This window comes from Melopsittacus undulatus, chromosome 3 (assembly GCF_012275295.1).
Source record: "Melopsittacus undulatus isolate bMelUnd1 chromosome 3, bMelUnd1.mat.Z, whole genome shotgun sequence".
Taxonomy (NCBI): domain Eukaryota; kingdom Metazoa; phylum Chordata; class Aves; order Psittaciformes; family Psittaculidae; genus Melopsittacus; species Melopsittacus undulatus.
Genome location: NC_047529.1, coordinates 117,859,407 through 117,871,043, shown reverse-complemented (window position 1 = coordinate 117,871,043; position 11,637 = coordinate 117,859,407). Strand labels below are relative to the sequence as shown.

Sequence of the window (11,637 nt, the reverse complement as noted above, 5' to 3'; positions counted from 1 at the left end):
GCTGTGGGAGCCTGTTTCTGTGCTACTTTTGGAGGAGCATCCCTAAATCAACCACATCTCTACTGGGCAGTTGAGCTGCTCTGGGACTGGGAAGGAGAGCAGTGCGTGCAAGCACAGGCAGCAAGCTCTCTCCCATCAGTCACCTGGATTAATGACTGGTAATTCACGTCCACAGAAGATGGAAACCTGAGCATATGGGCACAATGGGGGGTTTTCTTCAAGTAAATCCAAGAAATCTCTAGAGAAACCATCCAGGACAAGGCGCCTTTCACTTCTTTACCAGTGTGAGAGAGTGACAAGAGCTGCAAAAGAACATCTACAAAGGTGTTTCTTAGATGAAATTGAACATGGCAACATTGTCGACTGGAGGCCTTTGTGCACCTTGGCTCTCCAAGCACGAGAAAGAGCTCCCATCTCAGTGCTGCATTCCAAAGTTCACTGATGTGTTTGGTACCATTTGGTAGGTGTTTCGGGTGCAGATATAACATTCCAGCATCACCGTCTCCCAGTTTTGAGTGCCAGCATTTTAGGTCAGGAGTTAAAGCTGCTTTGACCACAGGAAATGTTTCAGCTCTTGGCTGTGTCAGATACAGGCTGTGCTATTTGGATACCTTATTCATGTGCGTGAGGAGGTAACTGCTTGTAGTTTTGTGAGTAGAAGAGACTTTTCCAAAGCTAGAGACACAACAAGGATAAGGGAAGGAATATTCTTAACGTTAAAAATAGAATATAGGATTTAGAATAGAATAATAGGATTATAGACTAATGAAGTTGCTAAGGAAATAGATAAAAGTGTTTAGTATTACAGCAACGGACTGAGCTGGAGCTTCAGTGCTGGATTGGAAACTCTGGGATAAAGACAAGGCAGCTTAGTCAAATCAGCATTTTTAAGGGTATAGAACACAAGAGGATGATGTGTCCAGGGTGCAGAACAAGTAGTGAGCAAATGGGTTCTCCCTCTCCCAGTATTCAAGTATACAGCCAGGTGCAGGTGTCCACCTGAAGGAGTCTTAGCTCACAAAAAGGGAGATCTCAGGATGGTTAATCCACAGTTTCCCTGGAGAACTGAATGTCAAGGAACAGGCTGAGAGAAACTGCAATTGCAGGGCTTGTGGATCAACCACTCCCAATTGGATCTCAAAAGAAACACAAAAGCAGCCGTCAGATCTCCTTCCAACAACTGTTTCTCATCCTACAGAAAACCCCCACAGCATTCAGTGTCACTGAGGCCTGTTAGCACTAAGGACAAACCAAGCATCTCAGGTTTCCAGATGGGAAAGGAATTTGGATCCTTGCTTTAAAAAAGCTGTTTACTAAGAAGAGTTTGGATCTTTCTTTATAGTTGAGGGAGAAATATGATCTGATTCCAAATTATCCTGAGAATGTTGGGTATTTTGGAAGCATGAAGTCTTCTTGCTGAACTTGTTGGGAAAAGTGGCTTTAAATCAGATTTAACTCTGAGATTCCCAGGTTCCTCATACCCAAGAAGAGTTAAGATTCAGCATTTCTGCTAAAGAACTAAGGCATAAGTTTAGGTTGTTGATAACCTTCTTTGCATGTGTTGGCCATTGAAATATGTTAAATATGAGTTATATACAATTCTGCTACCCTGTTTTTTACAGTTCTTGCTGTTTGGTGCAGCCATCTTTGCTCTATTGCAGAGGATGTGTTATTACTTGACAGGTTGTGTTGCTGCAAGTCTTAAAGAGTTTGTTTTCCCCTTATTACTGAGATTACTGCCTTGTTTGGGAAGACAATCAAAGGTCTGAATACAGAGAGATGTTGACCTACAGCTAGCACTATTAACATCCTTGTCCAAGGATGCCCAAGTCATGAAGCCCTGTAGGGCACCAAGTCAAAGCCTGCTAGCTGAAAACTGCAGACCTCTGCCTGTGTTTTTTAAGCTGAGATCCTGAGCACACAGTCCCAGGTGCCCAATAAAATTGACTGGAACAGCATCATGACAATCATGCCATCTGCATGTCCATCAACAATGACACACATGAACGGTTTCCTTTCCAACCCTAACTATTCCATCATTCTATGGTTTTCAAGTTATTCAGGAAGAATATATGTCAGATTTACACAGGTTTGGAAGCTGCACCCCCCTGCTGTCTTGATGGGTGATCCTCAGAAATCCTGACATCATAGCAGTGATGTTTAGGATGCTTTGTTTAGCAAAGCCTGGAGATTGGCCCCAGGGGCTTTTATGAGCTCTCTTATGCAGCCATGCCTGCGTCTGACACAGCCAAGAGCTGAAATAGTCTAAGTGTGCCCATGGACAACAACCAGTGCAGGGGACAAGGCAGTGTGTTTGTTATAAAGACAGTAAGGCACTCTCCTGAAGGGAACATTGTTGTTAAACTATAGTAACTATAGTCCTGACTTCTCCTGCCTTACTAGACGATGGGGAAGTTGTGGCTGTTTGGCGATGCAAAGTTACATATGTTAGTGCCCCAGCTGAGCTCTGTCACTAGAAATGAGAGTATCTGTATACCGCTATCTCAATCGCATTAATCAAGATAATTCATCCCCTCCATTACTGTTTGGCAACAGAGTGTAAAACACTAATTAAAGAATTGCATGCAGGGTAAGCATGAACTCAACTGTGGTTCAGGTTTAAAGCAGAGTGATAGAAGTATACATCATCCTTTCAAATGAGCCTGATGTATAATAAAGCATATGAACCTCCTGCTCCAAGTGTGTGCCCTGCCACAGGTTAGGAGCAAACCAGAACAAGCTCAGGTTAAGAGACAGAAGCTCCAGGTTAAGATTCTCAGGTGCAAGCTGCTGTTTGCAGGATTGTTTTGTGGTAAGAACATGCCAAAACATGCATGTGCTCATACATGTGCTGGTCTTGTGTTTTATCCTTTAGAAGAAACAAAGAAAGCTGGATCCTAGGAAAAATGCCCTTTGTACCTCCTGTGATTGTAGTTCTCTGCCTTGGGAATGTATAATAAACAGACTTCAGTGTCTTGCGATTGCTTTCTCAAAACAAGAGCTCTTTAGGTAAGCAAGAATGCATGATAGAAGTGTTGTTTGATGTTTTAAATATTTAAGCCTCACTTGATGACTAAATCTCTCATTTGGGGATCTGAATGTTTCCAAATCCCTCAGGGAACTACACATGGAACTTCTTGTACAGAATTGTATTTGTTTTCATTCTGGATTGCTTGAATTTCTTCCTCTGGTTCATTCTTGTAACCCAAACACTCCGAGGGGGACCTGACCAGTGAGCTCAGTGCAGAGGCCAAACTGGGGCTTCAAGCTGACGGCTTCTGAAGCTCTCTGCTAGGAGCTATGAAATGCAAGTAAACTGACCTGGAGGCAGTGAGCTCCGAAGGTTAGTTCTAATGGAGGCTTTGGCTCTGTAGAGTTTAAAATACATTGTAAAGTGCCATGTAACTGCATTATTTCCTTGTGTTACCTTACAGGCTGTGCTCAGAGAGAGGAGGGTGTAGGCAGGAGACAAAGACTCATTTTGGTAAATACTCACCCCAAACTGTGCTGCAGTGTGATGAATACATTAGTGTCAGCTACAACAGCTTGACCAGCCACTTTGGCTGTTACTCAGCTGGCACCAACCCCTGTACTGGGGCCAGGCAGGTTGTCAGCCCCTGGGGATGGGGTAGATTAAGGTATGTAGATATATCCACAAATGCCTCATGCAAAAGCACTGGGGGAAAGGTGCTTGCTCAGGATGCTAGCAAGACATGAGCAATGTTGTGCTCCTGTGTTTCTCATTCAGGCTATGAATCTGATTGGAGCAGTGTCAACTGGACATAAATTAGTGTTAATCATAATGGTCCCATTTAGCCTTTACCCTGAGCATGTGCAGAGGTGCCAGGCTGTAAAGAAACATCTGATGCTTTTTGATGTTAATCTGTGGAGCAGTTACTGTGCTGTTAGAGCTACCCAAATCATAAGGAAAGATACAGACAAGAAGTAAATCTGAGGCCAAACTGCAGCACTGCAGATACCTCATCTAAAAGGCAGTGGCTCAGATTTGTCCACAGAGAGGCAAATAGAGCTTTGGGATGCAATTCAAATAAGGCTTTTCTGAAAGTCACAGGAAAACCACTGTTTCCTTTCAGCATGATACAGACTGGAGACTGCGCACGGTGTGAGCAAACAGTAAGAGAGGGTTTGGAAACCTGGATTTCCTGTGGATCCGCAGGTTGTTGCTCTCCACCAATAAAGCCAGCGGATAAATAACACCTCAGGTACACAACCAGAGTAAATTGCTTCACAAGTGCTCATCATGCATAACCCCATCACTTGAACAGAGTGATGATATCACAGTTGTCCTTTTCTCTGTGGAGACAATGAAAAGGATCATAACTTAAGCAGAAGGCTACCATGTTTATATTGCATGCACATACAAGCAGGAGATCCTGACTGCACGCCCTGGTTCCTTGCACACAGCATCTCCCCCCGGATGCTGGCAGGACAGGAACACATGTGCCACAGAGGTTGGCAGGCACAGGAGTATGTATGAGGATGGGTGAGACCTCAGAAGGGCTGAAGCTTACAGGTGTCTGCTGGCTCAAAGGAAAACACCTGAAAGTCATGGATCATTTCACCACCAGTTCAAGCTTTGCTTTTGTTAGACCATAAGAGGTACAGTTTTTCTACATTAGAGAGAGGAGCAATCTATAACATAATCCATGTCTGTGCTATTTCTCTCCTTGTATTCCTGAGGATAAGACTATTTGTTTTACCTTACACTGGAGAGTCTCCCAGCTGTTACCAGTCTGATAAACACACTGGTGGATATAAGAAGGCTTTGATTTCTCCTTTGTCCCCATACAAACCAAGTGCTGCTTCTAGGGAACAGAATTAAGAGAGTGTTAGAAAGAGTGCTGTAGGTGAGATATGTCAATCACTGACATCAGTAATTATAATATCAAATTAAAACAAATACTGATGTGCAGCACAGGACAAAGTAACACAACAGAAATGAGCAGTGGCTCAAATCGAACGTGTAAATCTGCCTCTCTGCAGACTTTGATTGAGTGATCACAGTTAGTTTTAAATAGCTAACTAAAACAACAGAGAGGAACCCCAAAATGGGGTGCACTACACAAACCTGCCATGAAGAACAAACCATTTCCAGCCTCAGAAACAACAACTAGTGCAGGTTATACAAGTGAGAGCAGTATTGTCAAGACTGGCAAAAATCAGAAGACTTTAAGGGAATGATACATTGAAGTGCATAGAACAGTGCTCAGGAGAGCTGGGAAGGGCATTGGGGTCACCACACTCTCCTGACCTCAAGGTCCCCAAAACCAGTGTGACAGTTTGATGTGACATACAGCAAGACATCTATGAGAATTACTGTGCCATGTAATCAAAAGTCAATTACCCCAAGATATCTCTTCTAAATGACAGCTGTATCATAAGAGCTAGAAATAGTAACGGATGTGATAACTAATCACTGGATTGCCTGTTTATTTCTATTACAAATTATCCTCAGGAAGTAACTACTTCAAACATGTATCTATTTATTATGTGCTTATGACTTCAATGTTTGGTCATGTCTAAGTAAGAATCAGATGCTGCTGGATAAGAATTGCTCATGGAGATACAGCTCAGCTGCCTGTAGGCTTGGTGATAAGCCATATTTCTTCATTCAAAAGCCTATTCAAATGTCTGAATGGAGCTCACAGTTTTAATTGTTTGTAACACCTTCAGCAGAACAGGGTAATGAAATACTTGATTTTCTTCCAAGTTGCACACATAGTAACTTGCTACAGTTGAGGCACTGCATGCTTAGCATCTATTCATTGGAAAGGGGTGGAATCCACACAGCTGAGAGAGCTCCTTGAAAATAAATGAGCTATTTCAAACAAAGGGTCATGTTTAACCCTGACTGAATGGATGTGTTTGTACTGCTTCTCATCTGAAGACATGGAAGTTTTCATGTTCTGCCTACACGTAATGGAAACGCAAATAATTTGTACTTCTTAGTCACATTACAAGCTCCTACAATATATTTGCCATGAAAATCATCTTCACAGTTGAAAGCAGAGCCCCGGAACAGAATCAGTGAGATATATGATGGCAATAAGAATAATCTAATCTAACACCATGGAAATAAAACCTCTATCAATGCATCCCAAACACTGTCAGAGAATGTGGTGTGGGGATTCAGTCCCCAAGAGCTGGCAGGCACCTGCCTGTGTGTGCTCCCAGCTCAGCTCCAGTCCCACCCCACTACCAACAGGGTGCAAACACTGCACATGGTAGGGAAGCAGTATTTCCCCTTACCATAGTCAGCATCATAGAGACAGAGACATTTTACAGTCAGCCTCTGAGCAGAACTGTGAGAACACTGTCTCCACATCAGAGGTTGACTGTAAAATGTCTCTTGTTCTCATGTCTCTCTGATGCTGACTATGGTAAGGGGAAATACTGCTTTACCCTTCCATCCTACACAGTGAGCTACTGTGCTGGTTATGCAGCCACCCACAATGGTCTCCCATCACATAAGAGCACATGTCCATCATACCCTAGCATTAACTGTGTGAAAGAGTGAAAATATCCATTTTTCTGCCAGCACTGAGGTGAATTTGATGACTTCCTGGGTCACAATAGCACAAGAAATCACTCCTGCTCACTTCCTCTCCTCTTGTGGGGAAGGTACAGGGCTCACCTCATATTTACAAACACCTCTTATTTCCAGGACATCTAAGAAGATGGGATTTGTTCTTCTGTGTCTATGCCTTAGAGCACAGACTACAAGAAACACAAACATAACTTCCAGTGGCTGAAATATTCTTTGCCATCCTGAGCTGAAGCCATGATTTATGAACTGCTACAAGGCAGAAGGAAGGCAGAAATGCAGTCAGTGGCTCTGCACAGCTCACATTGCTCATGTCACCTCACCCATCCTTGCTTTATGCTCTTGGACCTTAATAAAGACGCTTATTCCCAGCATCTCTACAGCTGTATACACCTCTAGCTGTGGAAGCATGACAGAGACAGCAGCCTTTGGGATAATTACACTCAGAATGATGGCTTACAGCTCAAACAAACATCTTTTCACAAGAGCTGTCAAACAATCAGTTTATTTGCTTATAAATGAATGCTCCAACATTCAACATGCTCTTATACAGCAACAGCGTTTGAGCGTTCTGTTCCATCACATGCCTATATTTATTCCTAGCAGTTTTGATCTTTATCTATTCAATGAATTAAGAAGATACGTAGGCAGAAAGTAACAATGTCCCAAATTAATGCAAAGACAATGGCAAAACACAGTCAAAAATGTTACTGAATGAAGCCAAGTTGGTTTACATGGTGAAAGCAATCAAATATTAATGCAGCTTGTTTTAGTTCTCTGCTTTCTTAATCTAATCCTTTTCTTGTCAATTGAAAACTGACATAAGTGCTCAGGGAGCAGAACTGGAACTGTCAGCATCATTCAGATACAAAGATAAAACCAACAGAATCTGTGGGAGTTCTTGTGTGGGGGGGTTTTACTGTAGTATGACTGTAACTTGCCTTTCAGTTTGGAATAAAAAGTACAAGGAGCTTTAGGTTTCCAATTAGCAACGGGTGCCTGACCTGCAAACAACGTCAAACCTTCTGTATTAAAATACTTTTCTGTATGTTCCCCTCTGTGGCAATAAACCCCTAAAACTAAAGGTGACTTCTGTGCACCTTATACCTGCCATACACATATCAAAGCACTGCCAGGGTGGCAGCCAAACAGACTTTTTTGACGGTCATATGCTTCTGCCAGTAAAAGGCAAATGAGAAATGGGAAGAGTCATCGTATCCATTCTGGACCTGGGCATCTAATTCTGCTTATGTCAATGTGTGCTTTATTGTCTATACAATCAAAGTGATGAACCGGTAACACACTTTGGAGGTCTTTGAACAAAGAACCCCACGTTGTTGTAAGTTTATCTTCATGGTCAGTGAATAGCTTTATACTTACTCTCTCACTAAACGTAAATCCTCTGCATCCTTGTAACTCTCAAGCACAGGGGTGCTGCTGTTCTTTCCATTCCATGCTCAGGAATTAACAGGATTGATTGCAGGTATAAATTACCTGAAACTATAAACTGATTGTATAGTTCAGATGACAGACTGCTGCATCCCTTACAGAGCGCCCGGTACAACACAACAGCACATACTGCTGGCAGCAATCAACCACAATACATACTTGCAGGCCATTGTATGCTTCTTATTTTCTCGTTTATGTATTTCTATCTGTTACTGACTGTATTTTAAGGCCTCTCAGCATCCTCTTAGCTCTGATAGAAGCTATGATGCTGTTTATGTGCTACATTTGTCTCCCAAAGCACATGAAAATAGATTAAAGACTCCCCTACAGGACTTCAATTGACCTTGAAATTAATGAGGAGTGGAAGGAAGGGATTATTCTGATAAGAAAGCTTTACTGAAATGGTTTAAATAGACTTCTCTGGTCCAGTGCATCATAACATGACATTGAACCTGCAGTGTACCAGCACTGTATTAGCTGTTTGTATCTCCTCTGCCTTGGTGCAAGGCTATATGGAGTTTGATACCTTCTCTTGTTTTGTTTAAGCATGTTTTCAACACCGTATCTACTTATCACAGGAGAAGCCAAGCCCAGGAAATCTTTATCAGATTATCACTCATAGCACTGCATTTTACACTGCAGGAGAGCCTGGAAGGTTGAGAAATCACTGCATATGTTACACCGCCGCTTTACATAAATTACACCAACAGCATCAACTCCATCCCAGACTCAGACAAGCAGCAGAAGCCTTTGTCTGAACCTCACACTGAATATGAGGAATGAGTTCATTTGCTTTTGTTGTGCAGTTTTCCTTGTGTGGATTTATTTGCACTGATGAAGCCAAGGAGTTTCTGTCACAGAATACCAGCATTTCTTGGTAGCTGACACATGCTCTTTGGAATTCATCCCTTGCTTTGAAGGCCCAACACAAAACCACCTGTACTGGCACAAGCTCTCAAGCATTTGTTAATCCTGAGGCACTTCCAAGCTCATCTTATTGCTGTTTCTACTCAAGGTATTAATTTAGTAGAGCCCTGTAAACTGTGGGAACATCCATCTGTGTAATGGTATCTTTACTCAAAGCTAAACCCCCAGATTGCTGATAATACCAGCTGCTTTATAAAACAACCCACAAGACAATTCTCTTCAGCCTGCTCTCTTTACTGCAGCTGTATAAAACCATCTTCCATCAGCTTTTCATTTTCACAGTAAAAACATCTTCTAAAAGCTTGTTGTCAGAGAGAAGTGGTTTCAGCAGGATACATACTGATTAGAATCCCTGTTTAGCTGACTACTGATCCTATCCTGAGCCCTGTGCTCAGCAATAGTGATAGCAAAGTAGCACTTACTGCATAGTGAAAGATGTTCAAGCATGATTTATCTTCACATCTGATTAGCCATTGTGGTACTCAGACCCTGACAGTCTTCAGTCCTCACCTACCTGAACAAGAAACAGCATGCAATGCATTAGACATGGTATAAACAGTGGTTTATAAATGCCACAGGTGGTATGAACGTTTCTGCTTATGAGGTGCTGAATTTAAGACTTTGGGATGAAAGATTTGATTAAGAGTTATGTGCTTATCTAAAATTAAGTGGGAAAATGTGATTTTACAGGGGCTTTATTTGTCATGTTGTCATATTATTCTGTCATTAATTCATTTATATGTTTAGGAAAATGATGGCCTGTGTCTAAAGTTTAAGCTTGACTACAATAGATGATAACCTCAAGTCTGCCTTGGTAATGAATCAGCATGGCTTCTATGCATATAAATAAGACATTGATAGCTGCATGTGTTGCAAACACTGATTAAAACTGTAATTAAAGCTAGATGGAAAAGCTGAGATGGACTGATTTTTGTCTTGGAAAAAGCCTGAACACACATCAGAGAGATAAAACAGGAACAAAAAGGGTAAGGAATAAGAGAGTGCAGGCCTAGGAAAGCCACCTTCTCCTTCCTCTTCTTGCTAATACGCAAGGGAAGAGAGCATGTCTTAGTCTTTAAAGGCTATTTCCAAGTTCTATAGAGATGTATTCAGATATAATCCTGATTATTGCTTATTACTGATTATTCAGCCTGGCCATGAATGTCTCTCTGGGCAACCTGTTCTGATACTTCACCACCCTCATTGTAAGGAATTTCTTCCTTGCATCCAGTCTGAATCTCCCCCCTTTTAGTTTAAAACCATCACCCCTCATCTTGTCACAACAGGCCCTGCTACAAAGTCTTTCCTCATCTTTCTTACAGGCCCCTTTTAGGGTCCTCTCAGGAAACAGAGAGGGGCAGGTTTGGTCTCTCCTTTGCCAACAGAATGCCTTTTGATGGTCTTACTCCTAAAACAGTGTTAGCCTCCTCCAGTGCATCTCAGTGCTCTGTGGATAGCAGCCATGCACTGAGCTGCTCCAGTGAGCTTTATATACGTGCTGACAGAAAGAGGTCAAACCTGCCATCCTCATCACGAGTTTGGGGAGGCAAAAGCCTCCATGGGGGAGGCAATGTTCAGCATCACCTATGGAGCACAGCAGCAAAGTCTCTGCTTTCAGTAAGCATATGAGAAGAGCATCCTATGTGAGCCCAGCAGTGACTTTCAGGGAGAGAGGAAGTGGGGCTGCTGGCTCCTGCTTTAATTGAATTTCTTTTGTTACAATGAGAGAATTTGGTGCTAATTACTTGCAAGCAATCTCTGCTGTAATTGGGACTTATGTTACCAGTGACTGCTGCTGCCCATGAAGGGCCAACACTGACAGTTTAAGGAATAACACTATTAATATAAAATCATGACAAATTAAGGTTTGTGAGTGCCAGTGATAAGGACCATCTGCAAAAGCAAGCTTGAAGCAATATACAACCAGACTATGATCACTAGGAAGAGCTACCATGAGTTAGTTATTGAGGGTGCATAAGATAAAAGTACTTACCCAACAAGCATCTCTATGGCGAAGAAGACAGGTTCTGGCTGTTGTCTGACCCCAGAAGTTACAATGGAGTCTTCCCAATGTCCCCACGTCTCTCATTCGCCTTTATAATGTTCTTTCCTCTCAGGTGTACTCCTGCAGGGAGTACAACAGAGCCTGGCCATGGCATCTCCACTCTGCTCCACCCTGCACACCTCTAGCATAGCAGGTTGTGCTGTGTAGGGAACCAGGCTGGATTAGATTCCATTCATGCCAACCATCCTGAAAGTGGCAATATTATTTTACCCTAAAAAGGTTTCTATAATACTATAACTTCTGTTAGACCCCAGTTTCCTCTATCCCCACCAGTGACTTTCCCACAGTGGCCAAACACTCCCATCTTGTGGCAGAGCAGTTCCCACCAAAACTCACCTTACTGCATCAATCTGCTCTGGGGGAAGCCAGTAGCACTGCCTGATACTGTGCCAGTAATGACTCTTCTCTCTCAGAGACTGGTTCTCATGCTTAGTTTAGATAGCCATGGGTAACATATTTACTGCAGAGGACTAACTTCAAGAATGCAGGAAGCAGCTTCACATCCCTGGGAACACATTTAAAGGCTTGCAAAATATTCCATCTTATTATCTGATTTTATGAGCCCATGAATCCCGGTAAGCACAGTGACACTTGAGTGATACCTTTGCTCTCTATGCTTCTCAGTAATGTT

The 11,637-nt window shown here is 42.5% G+C and overlaps 1 long non-coding RNA gene across 1 annotated transcript; it reads right to left on the bottom strand.

The window, feature by feature from the left end:
• Window positions 1-4,788: 4,788 nt before the first annotated feature.
• On the bottom strand, window positions 4,789-11,053 carry LOC115945453 (uncharacterized). The gene is made up of 3 exons (XR_004079791.2): window positions 10,935-11,053; window positions 9,364-9,455; window positions 4,789-4,826 (listed from the first exon to the last, which is right to left on the bottom strand). It is a non-coding gene; the product is annotated as an uncharacterized lncRNA (long non-coding RNA).
• Between the last annotated feature and the right edge of the window lie 584 nt (window positions 11,054-11,637).